This window comes from Salvelinus sp. IW2-2015, linkage group LG18 (assembly GCF_002910315.2).
Source record: "Salvelinus sp. IW2-2015 linkage group LG18, ASM291031v2, whole genome shotgun sequence".
Classification (NCBI taxonomy): domain Eukaryota; kingdom Metazoa; phylum Chordata; class Actinopteri; order Salmoniformes; family Salmonidae; genus Salvelinus; species Salvelinus sp. IW2-2015.
In genome coordinates, this window is record NC_036858.1 from 66165647 (window position 1) to 66171959 (window position 6313).

The window sequence follows — 6313 nt, forward strand, 5'->3', positions numbered from 1 at the left end:
GTCCTTATGGATTATGGACACTGTCAACTTGCAGAAGAGCATGTTCACACTGACAATATAGCATATGTGTAATGGACACTGTCCAATCACTCGTTGGTGTTGATTTCAGTCTGTCCATTTGGTGATGGAAAATCTCTCATTAAATACATTGGAAATGTACAATTGTACACTGTCCATTTGCAATGTCTTACAATGGGCATGTACCATCACAAATTGGACATGCTCTAATATACTGCAGAAATGCCCAATTGACTGGCTCGTTGAAATCGGGATGGCCCGGCAGTGACAGTGGTTGCTCTCCATCGCTCGTTGGTGTTGATTTCAGTCTGTCTGGTGATGGTAAAATCACCGGTGACGTTGATGGTAAATCCCTCATTAAATACATTGGAAATGTACACTGTCCATTTGCAATCTATTAAAATGGGCATTTACCAATACGAATTGGATATTCTCTAATATACTGCAGAAATGCCCAATTGACTGGATCGTTGAACTCGGAAATTGGCTGAGCAGTGATAGTGGTTCCTCTCCATCGCTCGTTGGTGTTGATTTCAGCCTGTCTATTTGCTGATGGTAAATCCCTCATTAAATACATTGCAATATAAAATGTACAATGCCAATACATTATACTGCCATCAAGTCAGCCATCAGTCAATAAGATATCATACTGACACCAATCTTATACATACTGAAACCAAACTCACATTGTCCAATTCTTTTAGAAGCCAACTCTCTCATATTTCAGATCTGGCCCACAATTCATAGCACCTTCTGTTAAAACCATAAAAAAATACAAAAACATAGTTACATTCGAGCTCTTGGTCCACTTCTGACGTTATGTGTAGGCCTAGCTGAGGCGACCCCGAATCCTGAGTTTCGGCTCGAGCAGCGACCTTAATTAATGCTGAAAATTCACTTTTTCCGGGCATTGCTAAGGGGGCCCTGAAAGAGCTATCGGACAGAAACATTAGGGTCCGTCTCTATGGGCCGAGGCGGTTTCAATGCACCTAGTCTTGTGATTCTGTGACTTTTCTAAATGTCGTAATTTTTGCAATGTAAATGGATTGAAGTTATTGCAAATGGACGAGGCTGTTTCTCGGCCTGAGAACCTTCTAGAGCCACATAACTCACCGTGCACTACCGACTTAAGCTCTAGAACAGGTTTATAACGTTTCAGAGGTCTAGGTCTGACGGTTCTTTGATGGTTCGAACGCAGGTAACTATTTCAGGCTCTTTGTGTCTGTAAGCCCCACACTGTGTCACTCCACATTGACTGTGTGTGTGTGTGTGTGAGTACAGAAAATCACAGAAAATCACAGAAATCACGTAGAGCTCCAAAACCCGCCTTAACGGATTCGGCTTAACACGCCCACTATTTTGGGGCAAATAAACTTGTTTAACCATCATCAAATGGATGTTGTATGATGTCTCGTAAATTATGATAGATAAATGTCTGGTTCTATTTTTCCTTACACCGTAGGTTTATGTACTTTGACGTGAAGTGGTCAATTAGTGCCTTATTGCAGATTTCGACCTTTAATCCCAGATAATGGCCATTAACTCAAAAAGCGTTGAGGCCTCAACGCCATCTTGTTTCTGGGCTAAAGGTACTTTTTGCCAAACCTGTGCTCACCAAGTTTCGTCTTCGAAGTCTTTTCCGTTTACGAGAAACGCCATGTCCATTTGGTGATGTTTTGTTCATTTGCAACATACAGCCATTGGCCATCTGGAGAAATTTTCCGGTACAGCAGAAAAACGTCAAAAATTAAATTAAATAATAAAAGGGAAACCAAATGTCCTACAGACTTTATTTGATGACTTCCCGGAAGACCGGGCCCTGGGGGACGACCTGAAGCTGTTTGCCTAGTTTAAACAAACCCTCGGACATCTAGTAAGGGACTGTACATTTGCAATATGGAGATCCTCATCAATCATACTGGAAATGCCACTCGCGTACCTTATGTAGGCAAGTGAAGTAGATAATAAACAAAAGTAAAATAAACAATACAAATTAACAGTAAACATTACACTCACTGTTTCACAAGAATAAAGACATTTCAAATGTCATTATGTCTTTATACAGTGTTATAACGATGTGCAAATAGTTAACCCTTTCACGCGTGAGTTCCAAATATCTCTACCAGTCGCCCCAGCGTGAGTTTTTTTATGCACGTGATGTTACAACGTTCTCTCCATTCCATAATGTGATTGTTACGTAACAGTACATTTAATCCACGCTGCCCTCAAACCTCAAACTGTTTTTAATTATAGGCTGTTTTCAACTTGTTTATTTTAAATGATTTTCTAACAAGTTTTTTATTTTCTAATAACAGTTTGAATTGAGGTGTGTTCCGCCTCATTCATTCACATAAAAGTAGTAATTTTTACTTTTGCGGAACAATTTATTTTTTGGACATTTCTGACCCGGACAAATTTCCCAAACACTTCTCAATTGCTTGTGCAGTTCAAGTCTGCAGACATTTGCTCATCTGCCGTCCTGCATACACGTGTCCATATTTTCCGTCTGTTGCCTGCATCGCAATCAAAGTTATTTTCGTTACCAATAATAATTTTGGAAATGTGTGCGTTTCTATCAAAGTAAGCGCCTTATTATGTTATAATAGTTTCTGCATGTCGTGTTATGTCGTTTCTACTGTAGCATAATGTTTTTGTGTATATTCCTTATAACCGCGGACACGCGATGTAATGTTACTCATTTCATAACATTTATGGTGTTATACTCAATGCTTAGGTAGCTAGCTACATTCTTCTAATAGCTCTGGAAAACAATGCTAATTGCGTCAGGGAAGTATTAGCATGTGTTGTATTTTGAAGCTACCCTGGCCTTATGACTCCCAAGTGGCACAGCGTCTCAGTGCTAGAGGCGTCACTACAGACACCCATCTTCAAATCCAGACTGCGTTTCTATCAAAGTAAGTGCCTTATTACGTTATAATAGTTTCTGTGTGTCGTGTTATACCGTTTCTACTGTAGCTCACTGTGTGTATGGAGCATAATATATTTATGTATATTCCTTATAACCGTGGACACGCGAGGTAACATTACTCATGTTACTCACCTTTTATGGTGTTATATTCAATCGTGCTTATGTAGCTAGTTACATTCTTCTAATAGCTCTGTAAAACAATGCTAAATGCGTCAGAAGTATTGGCATGTTGTATTTTGAAGCTACCCTGGGAAAATGATAAAATATCTTATACCACTTGGTCYTTTTCTGAGTGCATRCCACAAAGCTGTTTATCATGTCGGCCTTATCCACTGCCCCCATTTTGAGGTAATAGTCAAGCACGCAGTCTGGTTTCATGTTTCTCTGTCTGGTTTGTTTCTCTCCCATCAGGTGGTCCACCTTCCCTGTGGCCGACATGGTTGCTGTATGGACAGTGGAGAGGACATGGACGTCTCGTTTTTCATGCCACTTTACTGCCAGCTGTTAACATTTCTTATTTTGTATAACGGGTCATTTAGGATGCCAGTAGCGTTGTTGATGAAATGCAGTCATAGCAGCAGAACTAGAAAGCAGTCTTGGGAAAAGAGGGTGGCAAAGAAGGGAGTTGCAAACATAGGATCTCTGCTCCAGTATTCTCTTAGGGAGTTCTTCTTTACTATCTCCATGAGAAGGACTGTCACCAGGAATTTATACATTTCACTAATTGTGGTTGTCCCCCCCACTCCTGACTCTCTCTTCTCCTGTAGCTCCAACGATTGGTCTCTACTGTGTCTCCCATCAGCTCCTCTGTCAGAAACAACTTGAAGCACTCTGCCTCAGATGGAAATGGCAAYGGGCGTTGCACTCCAGGCTGGGACTCATCAACACAAACAGCAGGGCCAGGAGGGGTGAAATGGCTGGCAGCCTTCCAGCTACCACAGAACTCCTTTACTTCATCCACTATCGGTCTGCCTCCATCACCACTAGCATCTTCAAAGGAAACTGGGACTTTGTAAGTGGACAAGGGGTCTTCAGACAAGAGGCTCTCTGTCACTGTCAGAATCTGATTCCTGACTTTCAGACTCATTGTCAGAATTTTTTTCAATCTCCTGAATTTCCGCATTTCTGAGTTGTCTCCTTTTGAAAGACATTGCTAATGCTAAAGCTTAGCTAACTAGTTACATACATAAACAACAACACTGAATGGCTCAGAGTGAGAGGTTACGTGATTGACTGCCGTAACGCGCCACTTGTATCAATAAATCACTATCAGAAAATGTTTTGTGTGGTATTATTGATATATTTACTATTTTATTCACATTTTTCAGTTACCGGTGATAAATCATGCATTTCGATTTTTGCATAGATTGTAATGGGCACATAGTATGTGTGTAAAATGTTTTGAAGGTTGTGCTGATTATGATGAGCTAAGCTAATTCCAGCTATGTGTGTGGAGCCATGTTTGTTGACATACAATGCATTTTGGGTTTCACGTGATCGTCTGTCGGACCAAAGATGCTATAACAAAATGAGGTGAGTAAGGGTTCACAAATTTTTTGAGAACTTCAGGAAGTGAACGGTGGGATGTGAACGATGGTAGACGACACACCCCTTCAACATGAATACTATAAACAGACCAAACTCATCTTGTCTTCTCTTATTATCTTTGGTTTCTGTGAGGAAAAAAGCCTGGCTGTGAGCTGAAACGAATCGTCGGATTACTTTCGATTTCTAGAAAGTGTTTTACTCAATTATTTTGATCAACGGTGAGCTCACCCGTGATGTGATTAATTATACATAGTAATTGCTATTAGCTAATTCATATTGTAGTTTATGTCAGCCGAGAGTTAGAAAATAGGACTGCTTGTGTTGGGCAATCTTTCCTCAGTTAGTGCTAGGACAAATGTAGCCTACATTTTTCCGGATAGGATGATTGTGTTATGCTATAGATACTTCTGTGAATATCTGAACATTGCATCCCAAAATAAACTACTCACATTCTGGACATAACTTTGTAAGGACTGTGTTTGTGTAAATAGTTTCTGAAAAAAGTGTGGCCAGCTCAAATGCTGATTGAAGCAGGCCGTTCTAAATGAGCGTTCTAATCACACGGGTGTGATTGTACGCTTCAGGGACCACTGTAGAACGATCACACCGTGTGATGGTACGTGTGAAAATAAACATGGTTGCCCTCACTGGTTGCCCTTTTCTTGTGGCAACATGTCACACATCTTGCTGCTGTGATGGCACACTGTGGTATTTCCCCCAGTAGATATGGAAGTTGATCAAAATTATGTTTGTTTTCGAATTCTTTGTGAATCTGAATAATCTGAGGGAAATATGTGTCTGTAATATGGTCATACATTTGGCAGGAGGTTATTAAGAAGTGCAGCTCAGTTTCCACCTCATTTTGTGGGCAGTGTGCACATAACCTGTCTTCTGTTGAGAGCCAGGTCTGCCTACGGCGCCCTTTCTCAATAGCAAGGCTATGCTCACTGAGTCTGTACATAGTCAAAGCTTTCCTTAAGTTTGGGTCAGTCACAGTGGTCAGGTATTCTGCCACTGTGTTCTCTCTGTTTAAGGTCAAATAGCATTCTAGTTTGCTCAGTTTTTTTGTTAATTCTTTCCAATGTGTCAAGTAATTATCTTTTTGTTTTCTCATGATTTGGTTGCGTCTAATTGTGTTGCTGTCCTGGGGCTCTGTGGGGTCGATTTGTGTTTTTGAACAGAGCACAAGGACCAGCTTGCTTAGGGGGCTCTTCTCCAGGTTTTTCTCTCTGTAGGTGATGGCATTGTTATGGAAGGTTTGGGAATCGCTTCCTTTTATGTGGTTGTAGAAGTTAACCGCTCTTTATTGGATTTTGAAAATTAGTGGGTATCGCCCATTTTGTGAATTCTTGGTTGGTGAGTGGACCCCAGAGCTCACAACCGTAAAGAGCAATGTGTTCCATAACTGATTCAAGTATTTTTAGCCAGATCCTAATTTTATGTTCCTTTTGATGGCGTAAAAGGCCCTTCTTGTCTTGTCGCTCAGCTTCTTCACAGCTTTGTGGAACTTACCTGTGCCGCTGATGTTTAGGCCGAGGTATGTATCGTTTTGTCTCACTCTCTCTCTCTCTACCACTTGGTCTCTCTCTCACTCTCTCTCTCTTACACACACACAAGCAGGTGCACGCACACCCACCCACATGCACAAGCTCTCTCTCTACACTTGATCTCCTTCTCTCTCTCCTGTGTTCATCTAATCTGTTCAGTCTGTTTTTGACGTATTTCTTGGTTTAAATCTCTGCATAGTACCTTCAGCCTGGCCCACATCCATCTCAATATGGTTCTGGCTGGGTTATTTGACCAGAGGAGGGGATTGGA

At 41.1% G+C, this 6313-nt stretch overlaps 1 long non-coding RNA gene across 1 annotated transcript; it reads left to right on the top strand.

The window, feature by feature from the left end:
- The first annotated feature begins 2478 nt into the window (after positions 1-2478).
- On the top strand, positions 2479-3636 carry LOC139029257 (uncharacterized). The gene is made up of 3 exons (XR_011481551.1): positions 2479-2598; positions 2836-2933; positions 3359-3636. It is a non-coding gene; the product is annotated as an uncharacterized lncRNA (long non-coding RNA).
- Positions 3637-6313: the final 2677 nt, after the last annotated feature.